Source organism: Coptis chinensis, chromosome 3 (genome assembly GCF_015680905.1).
Source record: "Coptis chinensis isolate HL-2020 chromosome 3, ASM1568090v1, whole genome shotgun sequence".
Classification (NCBI taxonomy): Eukaryota; Viridiplantae; Streptophyta; class Magnoliopsida; order Ranunculales; family Ranunculaceae; genus Coptis; species Coptis chinensis.
Window position 1 is genome coordinate 118,637,655 of NC_141458.1, and position 12,268 is coordinate 118,649,922.

At 36.4% G+C, this 12,268-nt stretch overlaps 1 pseudogene across 1 annotated transcript; it reads right to left on the bottom strand.

Moving 5' to 3' along the window:
• Positions 1-2,463: 2,463 nt before the first annotated feature.
• LOC147513612 (DNA mismatch repair protein MSH3-like) lies at positions 2,464-6,319 on the bottom strand (annotated as a pseudogene). Its single transcript, XR_015215556.1, has 7 exons — positions 5,355-6,319; positions 4,707-4,898; positions 4,218-4,382; positions 3,839-3,936; positions 3,477-3,725; positions 2,754-3,008; positions 2,464-2,670 (listed from the first exon to the last, which is right to left on the bottom strand). The product of XR_015215556.1 is annotated as a DNA mismatch repair protein MSH3-like (transcript).
• Between the last annotated feature and the right edge of the window lie 5,949 nt (positions 6,320-12,268).

Consider the following 12,268-nt stretch of genomic DNA (forward strand, 5'->3'; position numbering starts at 1 on the left):
TTTGCATTTAGTTTCTGATTTCCCATCAATTATTTTCTGAGGTTAGTTCAATGCAGTTGCATTCGATTTTTTATTTTCTTTTAATTATTTTTTGAGCTTAGTTCAATGCATTTGCATCCAGTTTCTGGTTTCCCATTAATTATTATTTGAGGTTTGTTTGATGTATTTGCATACCATTTACGATTTCCCATTAAATATTTTTCAAGGATTTGCATCCAATTTCTAATTTTTAGTTAGTTATTCTTACCATCGTTAGTTTAATGCAATTGCATCCAGTTTCGATTCCTAGTTAATTACTTTTTTGAGTTTAGTTTAGTTTATTGTATTTGCATAAAGTTTTCGATTTCCCATTAATTACTCATTGAGCTTAGTTATGTATTTGAATCCAGTTTTGATTTCTTTTTAATTATCCATTATGGTGTGTAATACCAACTTCTATCGATCCATCTCAGAGTGTCCTTTTACAAACATGACATAAAAAATAAATTATATTTGATTTACTATGTTGGATCATCAAAGATTATCCAGGTTCGATTTTCCATTAATTATTCTTTTAAATTATGCATGACTCATTATGTGGAATCTGAAAGATTATCTACGAATGGGTATTGTTATATTAAATATGCATAACTATTATATATTAATATTATATTGATCACTCATCCAAATTTCTTATAATATAAAAACCTCACTTTCCATTTAAAAAAGAACTCACATTTGATAAAACCCTTCAATTTCATTTTGTTGTTTAATAATAGAAGTTTGATTGAAGTTTTGTGAGATTGCCTAATAAAGCGAAGTTCATATATATTGAAGCTACTTTAATAGTAAGGAGTTACCAATCATACGGAAAGAGATAAGATAAACACAATTTTAAATGCAAAACTATACTTATCGAGACATTCTCACAACATATAATTCAACTATGTTTTGAGATTACTTCAATGCATTTGCATCCAGTTTTTAATTTTCTGTTATTTATATTTTGAGGTTAGTTCAATGCAGTTGAATTCAATTTCCGATTCCCATTTTTTCTTAGGTTAGTTCAATGCGGTTGCATCTAGTTTCTGATTTCTCATTAATTATTCTTTCATAGTTAGTTCAATACATTTGTATCCAATTTTCAATTCCATGTTAATTGTTCTTTTGAGGCCCATTTCAATGCATTTGCATCCGGTTTTCGATTTCCCATTAATTATTCGGTAAGATTAGTTTAATGCATTTGCATACAGTTTATAATTTATTATTTATTATTTGATAAGGTTGCATTTGCATCTAGTTTCCGATTTTCCGTTAATTATTGTTTGAGGTTAATTCAATGAATTTGCATCCAGTTTCAATTTCCGTTAATTATTTCTTGGGTTAGTTCAATGCATTTGCATTCCGTTTATTTTTTAAGATTAGTTTAGTGCAGTTGCATCCGGTTTCCGATTTCCGGTTAATTATTCTTTAAGATTAGTTTCATGCATTTGCATCATGTTTCCAATTTATAATTAATTTTTCTTTGAGATTAGTTCAATGTAATTGCATCCAATTTTCGATTTTCCATTAATTTAATCTTTGAGGGTTAGTTCAATGCATTTGCATCCAGTTTTCGATTTCCTGACAATTATTTTTTTATATTAGTTTGATGTATTTGCATTCAAGTTTTGATTTCCCGTTAATTATTCTTTGAGGTTAGTTTAATGCAATTGTATCCATATTCCGATTTTCTATTAATTACTTTTTAAGATTAGTTTAATGCTTGCATTTGCATCCAGTTTTTGATTTCCCGTTAAATATTATTTGAGGTTAGTTCGATGCATTTGCATCCAATTTTCGATTCCCCATTAATTGTTCTTTGACATTAGTTTCATTCAATATTATATATGTTTTAAAATATTTGTCATTATTGCTTTGCCATTATTATTTTTCTTCATTTTCTATTATATATTTTGTGATGTTATTTTATGTATAATTTAATTTTTCCACATGTAATTTGTTTTCCACTTTTAATCGGTCTCTTTATTCAATAATTATATACCTCTCTTTTCTTACAATATTAAGATTCTAATATTCTAGTATATCAAAAACCAAAACTCTTCAAGATGCACACCCTTCCAAAGACCAACTCAAGTGATTGATATTTACCCATATTTAATGAGCCAGTAATAGATGTCATGTTAAGCTAAAAAAGCATATCATCTTCACTTGTCCATCAAACAAGGCCTTCATAAGCATCACTACAATGGCCAATTTCCACCCTTGGTCTGAAGAAGGAATGTTGACGTAAAATGCTATGATATAACCTGTAGTTATGTATATTGAAACTCCAACCACGTCCTACGTAGATGCATTCCTTTTTCCAACACATTGGCGACTTTAGCAGAAACGATACTTAGTTAGATGTAGAAGGAAAATGGCAAAGAGTACAGGTGACAAGAAACATTTGGATGTTGGGCACAACGCATAGAAATGAATAACTTATGAAGCAAAAACAAGAAGATAGTATCTGCTGTTTATTAAGATAACTTAATATCAAAATGTTCGCCGAATAACCTCTATTAAGTGTGTTGACCCAGATACACTGATAAAATCCAGATTGCGCACCCAAGCTGCTTCCCTATACATACTGATCAATGAATCCAACTTATGACTAGCAACTTCAACAGTTGTTTGGGCTCTAGCAACCTGTGCATAGTAAACTAATCTTTTACCGCAAACGAAAAATAAATATTGTGGGAATAAAGGTCGGCTTGACTATAACGGCATACCTCTGGAAATTGACCATCAGAAGTAATAAATAAGTTTTGAAGATCCTTTTGGTCAGCAGCATCCTTGTTAAGGAGGGAGAGAAGTTTAGCAGCATGATTGACTACAGTGGGTGATGAAGCTGTTAATAATAACCTTCTCAATAAGGCTGAATGCACAGTCTTCTCCTGCAATTCTTCATTACTGTCCTCGTGATCGACCTGAAGTTGCTGAAGTTGTTTTCCAGCATATAAGATAGCACAAACAACTGCAATGAACTGTAGCATTGAGACAAAGAAACTGTCACTGCTCAGTGCAAATGCAAGATAAACAGATATGTCTTGAGGTGGCTCTACATTTTACAGATAGCAGTTATTTTGCATCCAAATCTGAAGATTAATTTATCCATATATTCACTAGGAGCTTATTCAAAACTTATAACGTCCATAATGTATTGAGCACCATGCAGCAACATCACAGAACTGTACAGACAAATGGAACTGGTACCCCAGTCTAATCAACTCCAACAAATTCCTAAACTCATAAACCTTTGCAAGATTAGTTTAACATATTACAATGAACTACATGATTTAGGCAGTTGAATGTATGATTGGACTAAATGAGGTTTAATGCATGCTTGTAGGGCATTCCCTGCATACACAAATTCATCAAAAGGAAAATGACAACTTTACCGCAAAATAGCCTTATGCGATGATAAATACATGTACAGAAGAATGTTACGGTACCTCAGACGCGGTGGCTGTTCGATGAAAGATCCTTGTTATTCCACGCTGAATATCAGTTGACCTCCCTAAAGTTGTTAAAACTGAACAGAGAACATCATTTATCAGAGGTTTTACATGTGCAACGCATTCATCTTCATTATCAACACCGCCGCCATTCTGTTTGGTGCTAGGTGTCATTGATTCTGCAATCTCAGAAACAGCATCTAGACGTGCAGATATTGAAGTTCGATCACATAGAGGGTGAGTTACCTACAATATTTAGCAGGTCTGGTTGCATGAAAAGTGAAAAATAAAGGGAAGAGAAAAAATTTGTGTTTGTAGCACAAATAAAACAAGTAAAAGCATATAAGCCCACCTCATACCCAGTGTTTAAGAAGCCGTGGAACCAAATATAGTGAGGGTGTGATTCATTGCATGCAAAAGAACCAGTCTCAGATCCATCAGAGTTATTCCTCAAGACCTAATAATTATTGAGCCAACTCATTAAGCGCCAAAACGAGGAAAAATACGAACACAACGTGTGTTAAAGTTAGAAACATTGGCTAATCGCACTGAAAGATTTTGGATTGCAATATTTGCTCAGATTTGGAAGCTCTACACATTCAATTATAAGACAAGAATAATATTGGTTCTCAGAGAGAGTAAAATAAGGTTCATTTTGTAATTAATGTGTGATTAAGAATTTTGACATATGCTCCAGAAGGAAAGGAAAAAAATCGAGCATGACATACTAGATAGTACCTCTAGTTGCTGAAGGGCATTTGCTGATAAGGTCATCTCCATGTTGCTGTAGAAAGGACGCAGTGTAGCACCAAGACACATAATCCTTTCAAACCCAAATTGCTTGAGATGACGCATGATCAAGGCCAAAGCTTGGACTGCCAACCCTGGAATTGTCATTATTCCCTGACAGCCCACAAAATCAAATTCATAAACTGTTCCACATAGTTTAGTTAGTAGCTTAAACTTATTTTATTTTTCCAGTGCATTCATTTTTTGAATAATTTTTAGCGACAAAAAGATATATTCCATTAGTTTTGAATAGAAATCCCATTACAATAGAAGTTATACCCGCCAAGTAAGATGCCAAATTTTGAGATTACAAACTCCCTCACACCCAAAATACAACCCAATATATCATGTTACATAATGACAATACTTTTTAAAAACTAAAAAAATCAACAGCAACAACATTCATACATCATAAAAAAAAAAACACAACGAGCATACCTCCACGCCTAGGAGATGTTTATCCCATGCTGTGTTGTCTATATCATGCTCTTGAGCATATATTGAGCTATCTCCACCCATGTTTTCATATAACCGTGTTACTTCAGCAAGTGCACCACCATCTTTGAAGCAGTCCCTTGAAGCACGCTCAACACGAACACTTGACGTAGGTCCAGCGTATGACAATAGCATCTAATCATCAGCAATCCCAACTCTCAGAAAATATCATATAAAAGCACAAAACAATAAAAGGTAACATACAGAACATCAGCACAAAATAATTTCCAGGAGGTAACACAAATCATGGTTACCAAAAAGAGGCACAATAATAACGATCACCACCACAATTTGGTATAATTAATCATCTCCAACATCATTTAATGTTCCATAATTCTCATCATGAAATTTCGTCAACCCAACTAAGTCCCACTAAACTATTTCTTCAATATTATTAGGATAATGCTAATCAATCGAGTTTGGTGCCCAACACCATCCAAAAATCATAAAGAGATTTGATAAACCAATAATGTGAATAAGCATCCAAATAAGGTAAGGGCATGTTAATTTCACTTTTTGTTTTCGTTAACCAATAAATGTTTCAAAATGATGTTAATAAAGTATAACTCATACTCCCAAAACAACTCATACCTTCTCAGTTTGTTTCGAGAGAGGCTCTCCAAGAAGTACTTCAGCAGGAGACAAACTCAAAACAACTCCCTCAAGTGCCATCCTCATAACATTATCATTAAACTCCCCATAAACAACATCCCCAGTTGAAATTTCCACAGCAACAAACCCAATCCTCACATCAAACCCACCTTCCACACCACATTCTTTATCATCAACCCCAATTCCCTTTCCACAACACAAATCAAATAATTACTAAAATCCCCACACCCTTCTTCACCCACCACAACCACCCATATCTTCCGGGCCGCTTCTAAAGTAGCTTTCAGATACAATGCCGAAAGCCCTCTAGAAAAACGGGCCCACTTTATTTGCCCCATGTGACTTAATCGCTGCGGTCTCAGTTTGTTTAACAACACCAACTTTATAACCAACACTAACTAATCTCCTAACGTGTACATTTAATCGAAATGTCGGTATACTAGCAGTTAAAAAATTGTGATCATTGTGTGCATATATACCTAAAACCCTAGCTGCAATTTCAGCATCCTCACCGAAAACCGATATTTATATCCAACCTCAATCATTAATAAAACATCTGGGTATTTTTCTTTTAGTTGTAACACTTGTTGTTCTAGTGGGGTGTACTTTAGGGTTTGTGGAAAGTGGTAGTGGGGTGAGAATAGTTGGTGTGGTTGAAGGTTCTAGAAGCTTCTGGAGGAATTTTTGGTGGAGAGATGGGTTTATTGAGTTTTGAGTATGGGGAGAAAGTTTTGGTTTTTTTTCTTGTGGTGAAGTTAGTTGAGTCGAACGTAGGCGTTTTGAGGATGAGAATGATGCGGTGGCGGTTATTTTGGAGGAGTCGGGTTCGGGTTCGGGTTTTGTGATGATGAAGAAGGGGAAGATGGAGGGGTTTTAGGTTTTGGAGCAAAGAAGCGGGAAATTACTTGCTGCTTCTGCTTCACCATGTTTGGCGGTTCACTTGCGAACTGATCTCACTTGATGTCAACTCACTGCGAAGTGGCACCTATAAATACCACTTGGGTCTCAGGCCCGGCCCATGGGCTTCCGCTCGTATCCCCCATTGCGCAGTGTACCCAAAGTATAGTGGCTGATATTGAGGTCCATGATGAGAACATATAAGTAACAAAGACAAGCAAACAGTTGTGGATGCTTAAAAAAGAGTGCTGTATTGGGCGCCACTGAGATTAGATCGGGCAGCCTCCAGCCCAGCCCAAACAACAAAGTCCAAACAAGAAAGCCCAAGACACCCCCACCAAATCGCAAACCGGAAAAATCGCTTTTTTGGGTCATCTCTCTCGGTCATCTCTTCCGCCAAAACCCTCTACAGAAATTATCGCCAAACCTAACCAAAAATCAAAATCCGAATTGAAGCAATCCAATCAACCTTCACTATGAGGAAGGGTTTGTTCTAGTAGCAAGAAAGCCGTTTATCGCCAACAACTTCCCCTTCATCAAACTCAAGTTTATCGCCAACAAATTTTGCCCTTGATTTATGCGTTTCAATCTTCTTCATCCCGATTCGTATCTTGTTCTCTCGATTTAGCCTCGATATTAAAGATACAAATCAAATATTGTGTTTTTTTGTTTTTGGTAAAGGATCGAATATTGTGTTTTTACTTTTAAGTTTGATATATAACTATTTTAACCGATTTGGCGGTTTAACAAATTCGTAAGTATGTAATTAACGAATTAGTGCTTGTATGAAATTCGTGGCGTAATTAACAAATATTTGTAAAAGAATGAGGCTTAGAAGAAAAAGCATTTGTCGCTCCAAATCAAACACGCATTTCTTTTTCAAGTCTCTCAGATTTTGTAGTAGTGACAATGACATTATCCAAAAAAAAAAGTAATAGATAATGAGGATGCCTCTGCTGAAAAAAAGTAATGTGAGTGGTTTCTAGTGTTAATGCTCGATAGAGAAATCGGTTTGAGGAAGTTTATTTATCTAGGGGTTGATTTGTTTTAGAGCTTGGAGTAGATTTTGATTCTATTGGAGAGTGAAAGATCTTTCAAATGAATTTCATAGGACCGAGGAAGAGATCGGAGATAGCAACTTGTATGGTAGGGTTCACTTCGCCCGATTGATTTCGGAGTTTCTTCATAATGCTCGGCCTGTACTTTCTTAGAAGAAGAGTACATAACAGATTGTACCTTTGTATCCCGAATTGCCGGATGTTGAAGGCAATGTGTTCTATCTCGTTGATGGGAGGAGTATCCTCTTTGATCTTTTCCGAACCTCGCTTTTGTTCTTTTGGTAGGAGAAGTTTTAGTGGCATGTTAGTGAGTATATATACCGCCGACCCTTAGTGAAAATGTGGGTTATGGAAGTTGGTTTATCGTAAATTTGGAAGAATTATAACATGTCAATTATTATTGCTTGGTCGCTTCAAGGCATTCACCGGCCGGGCTGAAAGGGAAAGATTGGCATGTGCAAAACCGTAAAAAGAAAAAGAAATATGTTTAATTGACCGGCCTTGAGGAGTTCGTAGGGCCCTCAGATCGACTTTGTTCATGTCTTGTAGTTCAGGCCTTTTCGATTGAATTCTAGAGGCTAGGAGGCCTCTTTTGGGATGGTTTGTTAGGTGGGCAATGATATGGTCGGGCTCCAAATATTAGTTTACACCTGGAAATTGTTTTTCCGGGCAACAATTGTTTTCAATCGTGGTTGTTAGAAGGACCGCTTTGTCGTGTTAATTATCCGTGATCTGAAAATAATGCTTTGAAACAAATGATGATTTTGCTTTTTGTTCCTGCTTTGAAAGGTTAAAACAAACACTTGGTTGGTCGATAGCTAAGACAGATTGGGGTGGCTAGGAGGTTTTTCCTCATCAGCCCCGCCTCTAATTACTTTCACCATTTTGCTAGTGTAGTAAAACCGTATTGTGTGTCGTGGCTAGAAGGTTCTTGCTTGCTCAAAGCTCCTTCTCTTATTTACTTACTTATCGCCACCATTTTGAGCCCTTTGCTCGTGTTGTGTCGGGCTTTTAGAAACTTATTCAGAATTCCTTTTGATAGTAGTCTTGCATGAGCATGAACACCTACTTAGTTTCACTCACCAGTAAGTCGGGGAGAGTTGAATTTTGGATGATGCTCTTTGGAGTAGTGAGTAAATATAACCTCCGCTTAAAAAAAGTGCAAAGATCAAGTTCGCATGAATGACAAAGCGCTTTGCTATTCCATCAAATGCTTCCAAATAAAAATAGAATCAGATATCATTGTCTTCAAGAATGACGGCAGCAGGAGTATGTCAAGCTTGAATAAAAATTGTAAAATGAACTAGGTAAAAGAGGTATGAGATTGTTGTGGTTCACTTGAGTATCGCTTTGTAGATATTAATGGTAAAAGAAAATAGTAAGTGTATTATGAAGTGTTCAAGCTTGGTGGAAAGTGTGTAATAGCTTCCTGCTTTCTGGTTGTTAATATAATTAAGTGATAGCTTCACTATTTGAAGAAATAACTATTTGTAAATTTGTACAAACAACCAATAAGATAAATTAAAAGGCTTGCCTTCATATCGGAGGACTGTAAAGCCGCTGAAGGGCATTTCCTTGAAGCCTTAATGGAGATTCATAAGCTTTGCCTTCTCGCAAGTCATGGTGTAAGCCTCCACCGCCTTCTAAATAGTTGTGCATTCAATTAAATTTCGACAATACTTGATGGTACTTTCGGTTTTCGAGAGGTATTAACTATTAACTCACCTATTAAGGAACAGTTTACAACCGCAATTATGTAACCGGTTCTCCGGTTATGCATCCTTGTACAATCGACCGCACCTTAGTTTCAATTCTTGATTGTGGTGACATCTAAACTCTCAACCGGTTTCTACTGACGGATCGCTAGCGTGAAGACAGCTTTGCCCGGGTTGGGACTTGGGAGTTTGGGACATGGGGTTGGCCAATGCTAGGCTTCGAATGCAAGTCTCGCTCAAATGTGAGGTCCTAGCCCGCCCAAAACAGCAGCAGAATAACCTCAGATGGATTCAAATCCTTTTACCAACCTTAATAGTTGAAATGGAAAACTACCATCAAAACCACAAATGAAGTAAAAACAAAGAAAGGTTATATTCATCCGACCGCGATTTCGGATGTCCGATTTGTTTTCCTAAATCACGTTGTTGACATCGAACTTGATTTTGTTACAATTCTTGAAAATGACTTGTTTTCTTCTTTTTGAGTTTTCTTTTTCTGGTAATCAAGGATCACAATAAACTCGCTTTGTTCTGAAAATACAAATTCAGATTCAATTGTAAATTAGTTTTCTCAAGCAATGTAAATTCAGATCTCATTGAATCTAATTTTTGGTGCATTCGATTTAAGATTGGCCCCTGCTAAATATTTTTGTGGTATGGTTAGAACTTAGAAGAGGGTGACAATGTGTCATAGCATCAAGGTGCATCGCTGTTATAATGAGGCTTTCTCTTTTGAGGATCAATACATTAGGGTTATGTATCATAGATCAAAGACTACTTTTCGATAGATGATTTGTAATTTCTGAAAATACAAATTCAGATTCTCTTCTTTTGTCCAGCTTATTTTGTCAAGATGATTTAGTGGTTGGTAATGTTTTTAAATGTATCGCTTTTTTCTATGTAAAGAAACCTTTTTCTTTGATCATGAATGATGAATATGAAGTTACTACTTGGGGAAAGCTACTTTGATCATGAATGATGAATGATGTTATAAGAGAAGATACTTTTACCATTTTATGATTAGTGTTTCAGACATTCTGCTACTCACCTTTCATAATCGCTTATGTTCTTGAAGTCTTGGCTAATGAGTAATGACCTTGATCACATGCAGCTTTTACGAAAGTACTTGCTTAAGGTCCGATACGTGGGAACAAAACCGAAGCGTAAAGCATTATAGGTGAAAGCTTTCTTTTTTTCAAACTTACCGAATGTATGTTATCAAGGTGGTTTTTTGGTGGTTTTCCCCATGCTTGACGAGAGGGACGAGTCAAGTTCATTTTGTTGTAGAGAGTCCAGCTTATTTTGTTGTAATACTTGATGTACATAAATGACGGTTCATACGTAAACAAATTGTATATATATACATTTTGTAATCGTGTAAAAGTTAGGTTATATGTACATATGGTTGTTGGAAGGATGTTATTATTGATTTCCGTGTTATGACAGTTTAAGTATACGAAATGTTGACCAAACAAAGGAAACTCTGCCCAAAAAATTCGATAAATTTGATAGCGTAACACCTCATTCTATTTCTTCATATATACTTGGAGTTATCATAGCAAGCTTATAAGTCTATTAGTTTTACGAATCGGATGATCTCTTTTTTCTAGTGGTTTTCTTTGTACATTGTTTATTTAAATATGGTTTACTAATACTTGTTTTATTTTTCTTTGTAGCGATGGGTCCTCGATCAAAGAATGTGAAGAATGTAGCGAAAAACTACATTAAAGGGTGTTAAGAAATTGTTTGGTGGCGGTTCCTCTAGCGTGATGCAGTTGGAAGAAAAAGACATAGGGCAGACGCTTAATTAAGATCGGCCAGTAGGGGACCATTTGGAAAAAGAGGTTCTTGAGGTTCCCGAGGTTGATTCGCTTAGTGAAGATAGTGTAGATAGTGTAGATAGTGATACTAATGTAGGTTTAGATGTAGGTTTAGATGTAGGTTTAGACAAAGGGAAGAGTATAGTAGAAGAGGAGAGTGAGAGTGAGGAGGAGAGGAGAGGAGGAGGATGAGCAGGATGATGATGTTGAAGAATATGTGGTAGAAGACGCATACCACCGTGGAAGAAGCACCTCCGGTATTGATTTCGTAAGAAAATCCAATGATGATTTGGAGTTTCAAAGAGGTGTGTATGGGGGAGGCCCGTGATGAGTCGAGTTGTTGTATGACTATGCGTGCATGTCGCCAGCGATGTTTGGGAGAGAAGGGTAATATTTTGTTTTTCTTGTGTACTTTGATTTTCTTTTTACAAAATATTTTGTTTCGCTCATATATATCTAATGCGCTTCGGTTGTTTCGTGAGGATCGCTGAGCGCTGAAGTGTGTTTCACACTTAGCGAAGTTATCCCAATGGAATTTCAAAAATGAATGTGAAAGGTCTCCTCGAGATTTGCCGCGGTTGAGAAGGATCGGTTGTTTGATCTCGTGGAAGGTTATCACGAGCATATGGATCCACCATTGATCTCGGCGTTTGTGGAGAGATGGCATCCCGAGACCAACACCTTCCATATGCCATTGGGAGATGATCGCGACTTTGGACGATATGTTGTCCAAATCAGGAGTCACAATTAGAGGAAGAGCGGTGCAAGGGGACAAAGCTGAAATGAACTTACAACAATCGATAAATCTCTTTACATCTTGGTCCGGGCTCCCTATTGATTTGATTAGGGCGAGATGGAAGCTAGCAAGTTCACTTCAAAAAGTAAGGCTAGAATTCATCCTAAGCATTTTGCAAACAAGATTCATGATAGTCCTATATGTGACGCTCATTGAATGTGGTAGAGAAGGCCTCGAAGTTTCCGTGGATGTTCAACGGACCGTTAGAGCTTTTATTCTCGCTTTTTCTTTGATGTGCCGCTTTTACCGACAAGTCCGGACCGGAGTGCCTATATGTTATCCGAGGCCGTTGTTGAAATTCAAAGGAGATAGAAGAGTATGCATGGGGTGCAGCAATTTTGGCGCTTTTATATAGAGGTCTCTGGCCGCCACATGTATGAAGGTGAAAGGGGTTACGCTATATGACTCTTCTACGTAAAATTTGAGTATTTTAGAGTTTATTTTTTTAATGTTAATTTTATTACTCTATCAATATGTTAACTATTTGTGTATATCTAGGCATGGATCTATGAGTATTTTCCGTATTTCATGATGTATCCCAAACTTCAACTATATCTCGCCTCAGCCGTGCTCTCACAGACACATCCCACCGCTTCCACACTATTAC